Source organism: Halichoerus grypus, chromosome 4 (assembly GCF_964656455.1).
Source record: "Halichoerus grypus chromosome 4, mHalGry1.hap1.1, whole genome shotgun sequence".
In the NCBI taxonomy this organism is placed as follows: Eukaryota; Metazoa; Chordata; class Mammalia; order Carnivora; family Phocidae; genus Halichoerus; species Halichoerus grypus.
Genome location: NC_135715.1, coordinates 144,495,329 through 144,511,391, shown reverse-complemented (window position 1 = coordinate 144,511,391; position 16,063 = coordinate 144,495,329). Strand labels below are relative to the sequence as shown.

General features: G+C 36.0%; 1 non-coding gene across 1 annotated transcript; it reads left to right on the top strand.

Moving 5' to 3' along the window:
• Nucleotides 1–1,167: 1,167 nt before the first annotated feature.
• LOC118523361 (U6 spliceosomal RNA) lies at nt 1,168–1,274 on the top strand. The gene has a single exon (XR_004911059.1). It is a non-coding gene; the product is annotated as a U6 spliceosomal RNA (small nuclear RNA).
• Nucleotides 1,275–16,063: the final 14,789 nt, after the last annotated feature.

Here is a 16,063-nt window from a genome sequence, read left to right as displayed (position 1 = left end):
GGAGCCTGATGCAGAGCTTGATCCCAGGACCCTGAGATCATGACCTGAGCCAAAATCAGGAGTCGGATGCCTAACTGACTGAGCCACTCAGGTGTCCCTATAATTATACCTATTATGTATATATATGTATTATATATATAATATATATATTAATATAACTTATTATATTTTTATTTAAAATGATAGAAATGGAGAAGAGAACTGTGAATAAATTATTTTAAAAATTAGGAATAATATGGATAATGTTAACTAAGTTAATAAAAGCCTAGGATGTTAAAAAATACTAGGGAGTATATCCTGAAGTTTAAAAAAAGTAATTTTATGTCAACCCAACCCACACATGGTGGGGGCACCTGGGTGGCTCAGTCAGTTAAGCATCTGCCTTAGGTTCAGGTCGTGATTCCAGGGTCCTGGGATTGAGCCCCACATCAGGTTCTCTGCTCAGCGGGGAGCCTGCTTCTCCCTCTCCCTCTGCCTGCTGCTCCCCCTGCTTGTGCTCTCTCTCTCTGTGTCAAATGAATAAAATCTTAAAAACAAAACAAAACAAAACATGGTGGGTAGTAATGTTAACTGAATATGTTGTCTAAAGCACTGGAATAAGCAAACAACAGAATAATGGTCAAGAAGTTTAGAAAATGTTTGGATCATATATCAACTGGTCTAATCCACTAAGGAAACCATATATATTTCTGGATTTTAGATGGATGCATTAGAAAGCCATAGTGCTTTCCTTCAAAATGTGTCTCTGTGTCATGGGTGGAATAGGTAATGGGGATTAAAGAGTACATTTATCATGATGAGCACTGAGTAATGCATAGAATTGTTGAATCACTATGTTGTATGCCTGAAGCTAATACGACACTCTATGTTAACTATACCAGAATTAAAATTAAAAATCTAAAAAATGTGTCTTGGTGTCAAAATTCAGCTGGATGACCACTTGGTCCAGTGCAATATGACATTTCTTCTATTTTTATCTTCAATCTTCTCAACTGAGTCAGGAGTTCATAGTAACTTTTGTTTCTCTGGAAATACTCCTAAAGAACTATATACTTATCTGGAAATATCTCTAAAAATATCCTATGAGGATGAACAGTAAAAGTTAGAATCACTAGAGCTAAGCATATAGAAGAAAGCACTCATTCTTTTCAAAAATTGGTTATTTAAGTGCTCATGTTGGCAGCACATACACTAAAATTGGAATGATACAGAGAAGATTAGCATGATCCCTGTGCACGGATGACATGCATATTTGTGAAGCATTTCGTATTTATAAAAAAATGGTTATTTAAAACTATTAATTAATTTGGGATGAGACTATGTAGGGTGAAAGGATTTTTTCTGCTATCTGAGAGGTCACTCATTTGATGATAGCTAAGTCTTTTACTTCCTGATGTTTAGATTTAAAAGACCAAGATTGAAAAACTTCAGATTTTAAAGATTTAGATTTACATACATTGATAAATAAGTATTTAGCATGAAGAGAGTAAGGCATATTGGATCAATGAATTTAGGAAAAAAATGCAAATTTCACAACTCTTCCCATGCTAAAATTCTAGGAAGCAGACTGCAAGAATAGTGAAGTAAAAGTCAGGGAATAAAGGTTATATTAGATTTTTTGCTGATCTCAGTTTTGGATTTTGTTAATTTTTCAAAGGAAGAATATACCCCAGCTCTAAAACTACATGATACCTCAGTTTGAAAAAAGCAGCAAATAATGAGAAACTTTACATGACTATTTTTTATGGAAAGACTGCAAAAGATGACGTGCTGTTCTATAGTTGTACCATACAACTTTTGTGTACTCTTTTAGCAAGAATAGAGTATTTGTCTACTAATCAAATATGTTAAAATTGTTGTCTTGCAAAAAAGAGCAAAAACATATTTTGGTTTTGTTTATTTAATGTATATTTCTTGTGTTTCTATAAGACAAATAAAGGTTCATGGCTTCCTTAAAATATGCTTTTAAATACATATGCACTAATTAGTCTAAGAAATTTAACTATGCTGCATAAGAAAATATTTCGTTTTACATAAGAAAGAGTCCAACAGTGCTTCAAAACTAAATGTGGCTAAATCATCAGTGTATTCAATGTTTGAATGTTCAAGGAAGCCTTATTATTCTAGTTCTAGTCATTCTTACACTACTGAATTTAGGACCTCATATTGTACCCTATTCACAAGGAAACCTTTGAAGTTTCTAAGAAAAGTATAAAAAATCAAATTATGGAGGAAAAAGTTTTCTTATTGGCTAATGGAATTTATTTAAAATGATGGAGGAAGGAGGTTTATAAATCAAACAGAATTAGCTGTATGTCAATTAAGTACTAAAGCTGTGTGATGGGTACTTGGGAGGGGGGTAAATTTTACTATCCTTTCTCCTGTTTGAAAAATTGAAAATATCCATTACCAAAAAGTGAACAAATAAGTAAAATAAATAAAAACAGGTTAACTTTTATCAGAACACATACCTTTGTGGGCAGCCTGGGTGGCTTAGTCAGTTAAGTGTCTAAGTCTTGATTTTGGCTCAGGTCATGATCTCAGGGTCATGAGATTGAGCCCCCTGTCAGGCTCCACAGTGGGTGTGGAGCCTGCTTAAGATTCTGTCTCTCCCTCTCCCTTTGCCCCTCCCCCGTTTTTTCTCTCTCTCTCTCTTAAAAAAAAAAAAAGAATATATACCTTTGTGATCTCCTGAAATTGGCCCGTGTCTTGGGAATTTAAGCATCTTAAAAATTGTATTTATTGAGGGGTGCCTGGGTGGCTCAGTCGTTAAGCGTGTGCCTTTGACTCAGGTCATGATCCCAGGGTCCTGGAATCGAGCCCCGCATCATGCTCCCTGCTCTGCGGGAAGCCTGCTTCTCCCTCTCCCACTCCCCCTGCTTGTGTTCCCTCTCTCACTGTCTCTCTCTCTGTCAAATAAATAAATAAAATCTTTTAAAAAATTTTTACTTATTGAAGAAAAAGCAAAAGCAAAAGAAGAAAAGGAAACAAATGAAAAAAAGAAAGAGAAGCAGGGAGGGAAAGACTAGCCAGAAAACTATGCCCTAATATTATTACTACTATTATTAATAACTAATTATTATCAATATTAGTAATATATTAGTATTAATATTATATAATGCTTTGGAAAAAACAACTCAATAACTTTTTAATAATATACTCTGGGTTTTTTTTTACTTTCTTATTTTTTAAAATATATTTTATTTTTTTAAATAAGCTCTATGTCCAAGGTGGGGCTTGAACTCATGACCCCAAGATCAAGAATCACGTGCTCTACTGACTGAGCCAGCCAGGCACCCCATCATACTTCCTTATTTTTGCATTTCTACTTTAAAGAGGCGTGATATCTAAGAAGTATGTCTTCTTTATTTGTTTTACATGTTAAGCATGTTATTAGTCTTTAAGCTTGATTCAGACTACTGTCACAATGTTTTTTTTTTAATTTTTTAAAATTTTATTTTATGGGGCGCCTGAGTGGCTCAGTTGTAAAGCGTCTGCCTTCGGCTCAGGTCATGGTCCCGGGGTCCTGGGATTGAGCCCCGCATCAGGCTCCCTGCTCGGCGGGAAGCCTGTTTCTCCCTCTCTCACTCCCCCCTGCTTGTGTTCCCTCTCTCACTGTGTCTCTCTCTGCCAAGTAAATAAAATAAAAAATCTAAAAAAAATAAAATAAAATAAAATAAAATAAAATAAAATTTTATTATGTTATGTTAATCACCATACATTACATCATTAGTTTTTGATGTAGTGTTCCATGATTCATTGTTTGCATATAACACCCAGTGCTCCATTCAATACGTGCCCTCTTTAATACCCATCACGAGGCTAACCCATCCCCCCCACCCCCTTCCCCTCTAGAACCCTCAGTTTGTTTCTCAGAGTCCATAGTCTCTCATGGTTCGTCTCCCCCTCCGATTTCCCCCCCCTTCATTTTTCCCTTCCTACTATCTTCTCCTTCTTCTTCTTTTATTTTTAACTTATAATGTATTATTTGTTTCAGAGGTACAGTTCTGTGATTCAACAGTCCTACACAATTCACAGCACTCACCATAGCCCATACCCTCCCCAATGTCCATCCCCCAGCCACCCCATCCCTCCCACCCCCCACCACTCCAGCAACCCTCAGTTTGTTTCCTGAGATTAAGAATTCCTTATATCAGTGAGATCATATGATACATGTCTTTCTCTGATTGACTTATTTCGCTTAGCATGTCACAATGTTTTTAAAAAGTGATTTTATGTCTTTATACAATATAACATTTTGAAATGTCTAGAGTTTGCAGGTCCTTTCACCATGAAGAGATCAGCACTGCATGGAGTTTTATTATTATTTAACAAAAAGAGAGGAACAATATAACTTCACTGTGCATGTGTGCATGGGGGTGTGTGCATGTATGTGTATGTATGGCTATTTATGTCTTTGTAGCATAGATGACTTGTAACTCACAAGCTGTAGAGTCACACAATGTGTGCTCATCTCCATGGTAACCATTTCTAAGATAAATGCACTTCTGAACAATGATCCCAAAATAGTCTATTACCCATTTTTGTAGATTTCCATTTTAGCAGCAAAAAACAATTTTGAAAAACTTTGATCCATTCCTTAACCAACAAAAATAGAGACAACAAACATATATCCAAATCTGTGGAGAAACTATGGTTAAGTGCAATAACAATTTCTATAATAAACTCAAGATTTTGTTTGGTCTCATTTTCATTTTATGGACTATCTATACTTATTGCTTCTCCTGCAACTTTTTGGCTTCCTGCATTTTAGCCATTTACCCTTTTTGAGAGTTCTTGGCTATAAAATGAAGAGGAAGAAATGATCAATCTTGCAGGTCTCTCTTAGTTCTAAGAGTTTATGATTTTACGATTTCTCTATTCGACTTGAAACATTATGAGAACATCAGCTTGGAAAACAAAAACAAAAAAATTGAAACCTAAGTCAGGCAATTTTTTCTCCTTACTAGTTAGATAAAGGAGAGGGTATTTTGTTTTGTTTTTTTTTAAGAGTCTTCTTTATCAGCAATGCACCTTTTTATACTTTTTTTTTTTTTAAGTAGGTTCCATGCCCTGCATGGGGCTTGAATTCATGACCCTGAGATCAAGAGCTGTATGCTCTACTAACTGAGCCAGCCAGGCACCCCTATAAAGGAGAGTTTTAAAACTATTTACCACAATAAATTAATAAATTCCAAATTTTTAGTCTTTTTTTCCTAAATAAGTTGTCTACATTTTCTTAATTTTTTTTGTTTTGTTTTTTAAAGATTTTATTTATTTATTTGACAGAGAGAGACACAGCAAGAGAGGGAATACAAGCAGGGGGAGCGGGAGAGGCAGAAGCAAATTCCCTGCGGAGCAGGGAGCAGGGAGCCAACTGCGGGGCTTGATCCCAGGACTTTGAGATCATGACCTGAGCCGAAGGCAGACGCTTAACGACTGAGCCACCCAGGCACCAACTGAGCCACCCAGGCACCCCTATAAAGGAGAGTTTTAAAACTATTTACCATAATAAATTAATAAATTCCAAATTTTTAGTCTTTCTTCCTAAATAAGTTGTCTTCATTTTCTTAACCTTTATTAGAATATCTTAATTTTCTAAAATGACGACAAGTTGAATGGAGTTCTTACATTGGGGAAAATCCTTTCTATAGTTTTAAAGATGCTTATTTCACACATACTCCTTCCCACTTTCTCTATTTCAATATCTGACTCCTCGAAGGGATTGGGAAAGTCTCTGTGACCCTCAGATGGGCTGGGTCATAATATACGTCAATGGAGAGAATGGTAAAAAGCAGAGCTGATTCTACCCAACCCATTTTCAGTTCTTGGGAAATTGAAGGCTGATTCCTCAGGGTTTCAGTTTCTCTATCACTCCTCCTCCCCCACCCCAACAACCTCCAGGGCCCGTACATTCTCTATCCTCCAAGATTTGTACGGATAGGGAGGAGGCAGTTTCCCTGTGGCAGAACTGGAGCACCATACTTGTCCTTTGAGAGCAATCCTTACTCTGGGCCCAACTCCTTTAGAATTCCTTTTAAATAGTTTCCTTCCTTTGGAGTATCACCTCTTCTCTAAGAGCTCATCTGAAAGCTTATATGTCCTCCTCCTCTGCTTTCTTCAGTGAGAGGAAATTTCCTCTTTCTCTTATCAGGGAATAGGTGCTTCTAACAGCACACCTTGGCCAGACCATCAAGACTATCACTGTTATTCTTGCCAAACCCAGACTCCCTCCCAAACAGACTAACTCTGTTCAGGTCTTCCCCCTCAGTACAAGGCTACCTAGTGACCTAATCCAGGCTAACAAAAGAAAAGAGGGACTGGAGAATTTGTGTCTACCTTTTGGATACAAGTATATTTTAAAAGCAGCCTTTCAGTCAGTGCCATTACATTTTTTGGCTCACCTCAAGAATGGTGGGGACTTTAAAAGGGTAGGGCAGCACCACAGAATGCTACAAAAGGCATAGTTTGTGCAAAGGCCTCTTCAATCGATGAAAGGGGTGATTTTGGTATTGGGCTTTGTGAGTGCCACAGAGAATACAAAGAACCCCAAGTGGAAACTTCATTTTAGTTCCCACAGGTTAATGGATCTTGTATCCCAGAAGTCCAACTCTGTCACTCATTGTCCAGAGGCCAAGGAGGACTTGAAATGGTGGTGCTTATCTTGTCTTGACCCTTTTTTTAGACCACCAAGCTTCCAGGTACCCCTCCCTCTCTGAAGGCCCATTTATCTGAATTACTGAATCTTGGGTTATGACCCAAGTACTTTTAAAGGGGCCTAAGAGATAGTTTAGTATTTCACCCACTTTCTCCTTTCTGCTAAGAATCTGAACTGAAGGTAAGTAACACTGTAATACTCTAAGTATCAAGAACTTACAGTGTTACGCATATCACATCAAGTTGGTGATCTACGTGCTTTCATTATAGGGCCTACTTTACCAGTTAATACACACCTTTTAGTTCTCAAAAACTAATAGAGGACCAAGAACTTCTAGCAAAAGCCTCAGCTAGCAGCAGATATATAACAGGTTTTAGACCTGGATATCCTTGTTTTCTTTCACTGACATAGAATTGCTTAGAAATTTCTTGGTATGGGGACACCTGGGTGACTCAGTCGGTTAAGTGTCTGCCTTGAGCACAGGTCATGATCCTAGGGTCCTGGGATTGAGTCCCTCATCGGGCTTTTTGCTCAGTGGGGAGCCTGCGTCTCCCTCTGCCTCCCACTCCCCCTGCTTGTGTTCCCTCTCTCGCTGTCTCTCTGTCAAATAAATAAATAAAATCTTAAAAGAAAAAAGTTCTTGATATGGATATGCTATAACTCCTGTAAGTGTAAGAATTTAGGTTATATCTTACTGTGTAGTTATAAATAGTATCCATACACGCAAAATTTTTTTATTTTCGATTTTTTTCTTAGGGAATATTTCCAGAAGTCAAACATTCAATTTATGAGTGTGTGTGTGTGTGTGTGTGTATATATATATATATATATGTATATATATTTATTTCCCTTATATATTGGATAAGGGAAAAAATCCCTTAATCCAATACCAAAATATGTATCATATTTTAAATGATTTTCATACATATGTCCAAACTGATCCCCAAAAGGGTTATAGCACTGTATAAAAGTGGTCTTTTTACTGCAAAACCAGCTTATTTTTAAACTTCATTTTTCTTGTTTTCCAAAGTATGAAGTCTTGCTGCTCTAAATTTTGGAGATCTCCTTTTTTTCCCATACTGTAAATTCATGAAGAAAATGCAGTTTGGATTTTTTGTGTTATAGAGGGGAAAAGGCATTTGACATGGACAACACAAAATTATAAAGATTAATATTTCTCTATTTTATTACAGCTCTTTTTCTTACAATGAATCTTAGGCTTAACTTAAAATTTACTAAACAAAAAATAAATGAGGAGTATATTTATCAAGCTTGTCAATATAATAAGTCAAGTTTCCCAAAGCTACAGCAGTATTTCCAGCAAAAATGGTATTCCATGATTTTTTTGGAGATGAAAAAAGGAGAAACTATTCTTAGACCGAGTTGGCCAAAATGATTTTGTAATTTTCTTGTCAATTAGTGTAAATATCTAGCAAATGTTTAATACTAACCTAAAAAGGTTTTGATTAAGGGGCGCCTGGGTGGCTCAGTTGGTTAAGCGACTGCCTTCGGCTCAGGTCATGATCCTGGAGTCCCTGGATCGAGTCCCGCATCGGGCTCCCTGCTCAGCGGGGAGCCTGCTTCTCCCTCTGACCCTCTCCCCTCTCATGTGCTCGCTCGCTCTCATTCTCTCTGTCTCAAATAAATAAATAAAATCTTTAAAAAAAAAAAAAAGGTTTTGATTAATAAATACTTCGCTATGATTTTGAATGCTATCTGATTAAAAAAAATTTTTTTTTTACTTACACCTACGTGCCAGCCAGAGAGCTTTTTACATAAGCAAATTCTCATAATCAAAGTTGCCTAAGATCAAAATTTACAGAATAAGCACTGGGTGAGAATTATCGTAGACAGGACAGGTAACACAAGGCCTGGTGGCTTTATGCCTGCCAGTCCTCAAAGACTTGTGAGTCACTTAGAAGAAAAATATGTCATTGTTCAGTAGGTGGTTTATCTTTCTTCCAACCCAGTGACTCAGCACGATGAATGTACTTGGTGCATTCTGTATTTGCTTCTTTGATCAAACCAAGATTTAGGGAGCACTACTCAGATAGCTGTGATATCACATGCTGTTAGCTTAGCTTCAGTTTGATAAAGAGATATATATTTAACTGATCTTAGTAAGTTTTACCACTTGGTTTGGCCATTGTTAGGCATGCCACTTTGATATTTATCCTCACAGTCTCCTCTTTTAAAATCTGTCTAAACATTACCACTAAAAAAGGTGAAAATAAAATTAGCCCCATTTTAAGAATACTGTTTATTTTCAGGTCCTTCCTGAGGGAACATAATTAGTTGTCTTTTTTTTTTTCTCTAAGATTATTTTTAAGTAATCTCTATACCCAACATGGGGCTTGAACTCACAACCTCAAGATCAGTGTCATATGCTCTACCAACTGAGCCAGCCAGGTGCCCCTAAATAGTTATCTTTTAAAAAATAATTCAAATGGGGGGGATGGGGTAACTGGGTGATGGGCAATAAGGAGGGCACTTGATGGAATGAGCACTGGGTGTTGTATGCAACTGATGAATCACTAAATTCTACCTCTGAAACTAATAATATACTATATGTTAATTAAATTGAATTTAAATTTTAAAAAAAGAAAAATAATTCAAAGAGATCTCTTCAAGAGTTCTTAGTTATTTATTATTTATATTATAATAATTTATTATTTATCATAAATTTAAAAATTCTGGTTTAGATTATAAACAAATTAAAACCCTTTACATTTAAATTTTGGAAAATGTTAAGTGTCAAACCTGGTAATGGGTACATGGGAAGTTAGTATACTCTTCTCTACTCTTTTCATGTTTGAAACCATTTGTAATAAAAAGTTAAAATTTAGAAAAACATTCCCTTTGAATAAATACCTCTTGAAATACCTCTTCAAATAAAAGAGACATAAAAGAAAAATAAATCCTTCACATGAATTAAACTAATCTGTTTCCCATGGAGGAGAGAGAAAAAATCCCTTAATCCTAGTATTTGGTTATATTTTTACATGACGTCAAAGAATTTGAAGCACCTTACCTAACTCTGATAATTGTAGTCAAGTCCATTGCTTTGTGTCAAACTGTTATTTAATGTTAAATGATGCTGGTAGTGGTGGCAGTTGCATTTACTTTATATTTACGTTTTGCTTACCTGGAAAAGCATTAGCAGTGTGAAACATAGGGCCAATTATATGCTGGTAGAGTGGGAATTTGCCACCTGGCATATAATTCAAGAATTTCAAAGTTATGTTAATGTCCAGGTATTTGAAAACCAAACAATACTGGATTTTCTTAGAATTCATTGCTTCTTCCATTTTTGTGAGCCTTTCATGTATCCTATGCCCCTTTCGTTCTCAAGTTAAGTTTGTGAAGTCTTACTTCTTATGAGTAGAGTATGAATAAGGTGTATCAGCCACAGATTTCCAAATGTGCTGCTTTATACAGAGCAGCTTTGAAAACTGAAAAGCTGGCTGAGCCTGCTTTAAGCAGCAGGTTTCTGAGACTAAATTTACAATTTTTCTGCAATCATTCCGAGGCTGACTAACTATGGTTTATGTAATGTGCAGAAGCCACAGGATCTCTTTAAAGCACTGCACATTTCATTAAGGAGGCAGCCAACCCTGTATTACATATAACAATAGGAGAAAGGGATAGGTAGGCAAATGATAACTTGCATACAATTCAAAGATTTAGTGCTAAACAGCAGTTTCCATCTTTCCTTGCACTAAACTGTTTAGTCAAGGTATTCAACTAAAAGAAAAACAAAACAACTTGAGTTTCCTGCTTTCAATTCTCCTTCCCACCTTCTGTTGGAGGTGCCAAAGTTCTGGCAACCAGAGGAGGCAGATAAAGAGAGAACTTGAGTCATCCATCTGCAGTGGGATATTCAGTCCTGATATTAGCCTGATAAGATTACAAAGGCGACCCTATGACGTCCATGGAAAGATTACCATGGAGTTGGTCGTAATGCATTGAACTATAAGGAAAAATAATTTTTAGGGGTGCCTGGGTGGCTCAGTAAGTTGGGTGTCCGACTCTTGTTCTCTGCTCAGGTCTTGATCTCTGGGTGGTGAGTTCAAGCACTGCGTTGGGCTCCATGTTGGGCTCCGCACTGTGCATGGAGCCTACTTAAAAAAAAAAAAAAAAAAAAGGGAAAATACTTTTTACACCTCTGGACAATGGTCTTAAAAGTTTGTCTTTTAACATTTATGTCAGGTTAAACCTGGACACTTAGCTACATGATTACTTGGGTATGCAATTGCTCCTGTTATGCCTTTTCAGGTGGACTCATTATAATCCAGAATGGTTCTGAATCTTGGGTCTATGAAGCTGTATAGAGGCTTTAATGAGACCATGAACTCTTGTAAATTGCACCAAAAATTTGCATATTTTTATAGATAGGATGCATACTTCATTAGATGTACAAAGGGGTCCAAGATCCAAAGTTAATTAGGAACCTAAGTCAGAAACAAGAATTAATTTGGTCTGTAAACACCAACACATAAAGAAAAACTGATTGCAGGTTTGTTTTGTTTCTGCTTCAACTCCTTGGAGGACATGCGTAACAATGAGTTGCTCACTTCATTCCTTTCTTCTGATTCAATTCATGGGCTTTGAGTTTATCTCATCCTCTATTTTAAAACAAGAGAGTGACCTAGACTAATTCCATTATTTCCAGAATTGATTACAGAGCCAAGATTTTCTTCTGATGTTTAGAAGTTCTATAGTTTATAATTGAGTGGTTGCATTTTTAGCTGATATATTAGATAACAGAACTACCAAAACTATTTTCTATTTAAATCAATTTACAAATGTTTACTGTTCATGTCAAACTATTCTATAATTAAAATCTGACACAAGAAAGTATTTATACATATACAAGTATACGCAAAAGTTTGTTTTAAAATGCTCCTAATACTCTAAATGCAGAATCTACTATATAAAATAAGTGATAATGTGAAACTAGTTAGGAGAAGTGGTTTTCATTTCCTTATAAACTGAAAGTTAATTGCTTATCCTATCATTTCAAATATGGCACAAATAAAGATGATTAGGAATGGGAGAAATACAAAAAGTGTGGAAAATTTGAATAATTTCTGATTCTAAAGTTTTGTTGTGAAAATAGTAATCAGTTGAAGTAATTAAAAATAATAGAAGAAATGGTAAAACTTTAACATGCAAACAATTCAGGTGGGGCAGTTGTATGTTCATAGTTTTAAAGCAGAAAAAAAAAAGGATTTGACAGTAGCAGCTCAGTTTTTATGATAGTGGTCAAGTAATGTTGGATTTGAATTTAAGTGGGAATACAAACTTGAATTTAAGCATCAGTGAACTCCTGACTTATTTTAAACATTTAGACTTCAGTGATGTTTTAATGGAGGAAAAAATCATCTTATAATGAGTTTATAATATTTTAGCATAATGTATATTTTATAATAAGAACAAATTTAGTATCCTTAACATTTGCACATAATTAACACTTAGAAGCTTAATGATTTTGGTGTGTGTTTAACATGAAATAGTGAAAATATCGTTTTCAGAAATTATTACTTTGAAATAGGAATTTGTCAAGCAAAGCAATGTTAATACAATTAGGTAGGCTTTTAATTTTTTTGTCGAATGCTAAAACACAATGAATTAGCTATATTATTCCCTAACCACTTCTCTCAACTCCTTTGCTTTCTCTCTCCTTTGCACTCACCCAAAAAAAGAAAAATCCATAACCTTCCATCTTTTTTGTGCCATTACCAATATAGAAAATTACACAACTGAGCAGACTGGGGCAATAAGAATAATAGCCATAATAGTAGTAATGACCAGTAACATTTATTCTCACTGAATTGTATAAAGTACAGTGCTAAAAATTATTTCATGCATTCCTCATAACAATCTAGTGAGGTAGGTAAGTTATACCGATTTAAGGTGAAAAATTGAGATTTAGAGAGCTTTAGTCACATGGTCAACGTCACATTGCTGTATGTGGCAAAGGCAGGATCCAACTCTATCAGTCTGACCTCAGAGCTTAGGTTTTGTTCTGCTAACCATTTAAATACATAACACCAATTCAAATGAACATTTAACATCTTCTGGCACATGACCTTCCATTTAGGCTAATGAACTATTTGTTATGATTATGAATCACATTAATGCCTGAAAAGCACTTGGAATAGAACATGACACATTGCAAGTACCCAGTAAATGTTAGCTAATATCATTATCTTGTCTCTCCCTACAACCTCCGATCAAATATCATTCTGGCTCTATATTATCTGCTTCCCCATCATCTCTTTCCTTCCTGTTCTATCAAAGCTTCTGCTCTTTTTTTTTTTTTTAAGATTTTATTTATTTATTTATTTATTTATTTATTTATTTGAGAGAAAGAGAGAGAGAGAGCACAGGCAAGTGCTAGACCAGGGTGGGTGGGGGGTAGAGGGAGACAGAATCTCAAGCAGACTCCATGCTGAGTGGGAGGTGCGGGGTGGGGGCAGCAGGCACAGCAGGGTCTAATCCCTGGACCCTGAGATCAAGACCTGAGACGAAACCAAGAGTTGGATGCTTAACCAACTGAGCCACCCAGGTGCCCCAAAGCTTCTGCTCTTTTGACCATCCTCTCTGCACTGAGTTATAAATCTCTCCTTCTACAGGATAATTTGGCAACTACCACTGAAAATAAGCAAAAGCCCCTCCCTTAACCCCTCCAGGTACTGCCCCAGTCTCTGTTCCCTTTCACAATTCTATTCAGTTTCAGTTTGCTGGCTCTCAATTCTTAAAAGTTGGAGTTCCTAAGGGCTTTAGACTAGGCTTTATTTACCTTTTTTAAACACTTGTTCCAAAAGTGATCTCATCTATTCCCGTGGCTTCAAATAACATCTGTATTCTGATGATCCCAAATTTGTATCTACAGTCTAGGCCATTCCTTGGATGTCCAGTTCAGTTTATCCAATATCCTTCCAAATTTTTGAAAAACTGTTTACTTTTGGGGTCTACTAAATGTAAATATTTTGGGTCTTATATGTTCACCTGGAACTTGAGTATCATAATAGGCTTATCCTATATTCTAATTCAAGTTTTGTTCTACCATTGACTTTGCCAATTTTCTATGCATTCTCATATTTAAAGAAAGTTTAAGATTAAACTAGAAAGATTCACCGAAATTACACTGATTTGTATTTCATCATCCACTATTTAAGTGTAAGTCTAAGCATAACACATATCTAAAACAAAACCAAAAAATTCACAAATCCTTTGTACTATGAAAATAATCAAGATGAATTAAAATCGATCATAAAATAAAATTTTTCATTACACTGGAATTTTTCTACAGGGAAAACTGAAGTTCCTTGGAAAGATAAATCTATCATTAGTTTTGCAGAACAGAAGCAAATAAACACGTGTGAAGTGCATTATCAAAAATCTGGCAAGCCAAAAGATGAAACTAATTGGATGTGAATGGTCAAGGTCAAGACTGTAACTAATTTTTCATTGTTTTCTTTTTGAACTTTTTGGATCAGTTCTATTTCTGGCTTCTCTTCTGCTGACTACTGGAGACATCTCATGTTTCATTTAGGCCTGTCTTCGTTATTCCTTTGCAATACCAAGTTGCAATCTCTGGCTAAGTCTCAACTCCTATTTCATTTACTACAGATACTGGGATACTGTTGCTCCATCTTTTCCCTATTGTCCTTCCTAATTATTTTCTAGTGGAGTAAATTTTCATACCTGATTGTCTTTGGATGTAGGGGAACAGAACTTGAAGTATTGATTTAATATGTATGTTATTGTTTACCCTTTCTATGACCATTGTTAAACAACAGTGAAATCTTCGATTGTCCTTCTCCACACTTCTTCACTCAGCGTTGGTTCCTCTCTTTGCATTATGGTCCAGCTACATGTAGTCTTTGAAACAATTTTTAAAAATGATAATTCTTTGCAAAACTCCATTAATTTCTTTTTTTTTTAAACATTTTATTTATTTGTCAGAGAGAGAGCACAAGCAGGGAGAGCGGCAGGCAGAAGGAGAGGCGGGCTCCCCACTGAGCAAGGAGTCTGATGCAGGACTTGATCCCAGGACCCTGGGATCATGACCAAAGCTGAAGGCAAAAGCTTAACCAACTGAGCCACCCATGTGTCCCCATTAATTTCTGTTGTATATGTGCCTGACCCTTCCCAACGCCTGATTCACTTTTCTCTTTCTGCACTCAATTCTGTCAGAATGTAGTGGTTTCCCAAAGGAAGGGATGGAGAACGGACAAAACCAATATATATCTGTTGCACCATTCTCAGGCTGTGAGAAATCTATTTCTGAAGTCTGATGGGGAAGAAAAATGTTGCATCTGTCTTTAAAAATAAGTGGAACATTACCTTTGACAAGAAACATCCTAATCAAGAAGCTTTAATCCAATCTGCCTTTGTCAATTTTTCTCTCTTCTCGCTTTAAGTAGGGAGGCTGGATCACGTAAGTGATTTTTAAAAGTAAACCGAAATATTCCTCATGATTAGCAAAAAGCAATACAGAAATAATTTTCATCGTATTTTCTGGAGAAAACAAAGCTAAAGAAAGCTATCTAAAAAAAGCTGGTATATTAGGGGAAAATATGACAGAGTCTGTTATTTGAAGAAAATTTAATGAAGGGATTATTTATAAAGGTTTGAGCACAGTTAAGGGACTTTAGAAGAAACTGCAGAATCATGTTCACTGGGATACCTGACAAATTTATGCCATCCAACTGATCTTCAGTGACATCACAGTAAGTAAGAGTACGCATGAATTTTGGTCAGGCTGATAAGGGATCCAATACCAGCTTTAACACTTTCTACGGCAATTTAAAAAACCTATCTGCATTCCAGTTTCCTCACCTGTAAAATGAAGATGATGATATCTCAAAGGATTGTTGAGACAGATGAGAAAATGTAACACAAATAGTAGCACCTAACAACACACAGTGCAAAAACACTGAATGTTAAATTTTATTATTCCTGATTTGATTTCTAGTAGAGATATAATACTAGCCACAAAAACTGTTAATATTTAGGATCAGGTGTGGCTGTAATAAAAAAAAACAAACAAACAAATAAAAGAAGCTTAAATACAATTTTCTCGGGGCGCCTGGGTGGCTTAGTCGTTAAGCGTCTCTCCCTCTCCCACTCCCCCTGCTTGTGTTCCCTCTGTTGCTGTGTCTCCCTCTGTCAAATAAATAAATAAATAATCTTTTAAAAAAATAAATAAAAGTTTCTCTTTCACAAAAATCCAGGTCAGGATAGGCAAGGTTTGGTATGGCGATTCTGCTCTAAAAAGCCCGCATAAACCTTCCATGTCTATCTTTGCCCTCCTTAGTATGTGGCCATTGTCTTCATGGTCCAAGATAGTGGCCTTTGCATCCTTGTTTCATGTGTCTGAATGAAGTAAGTGTA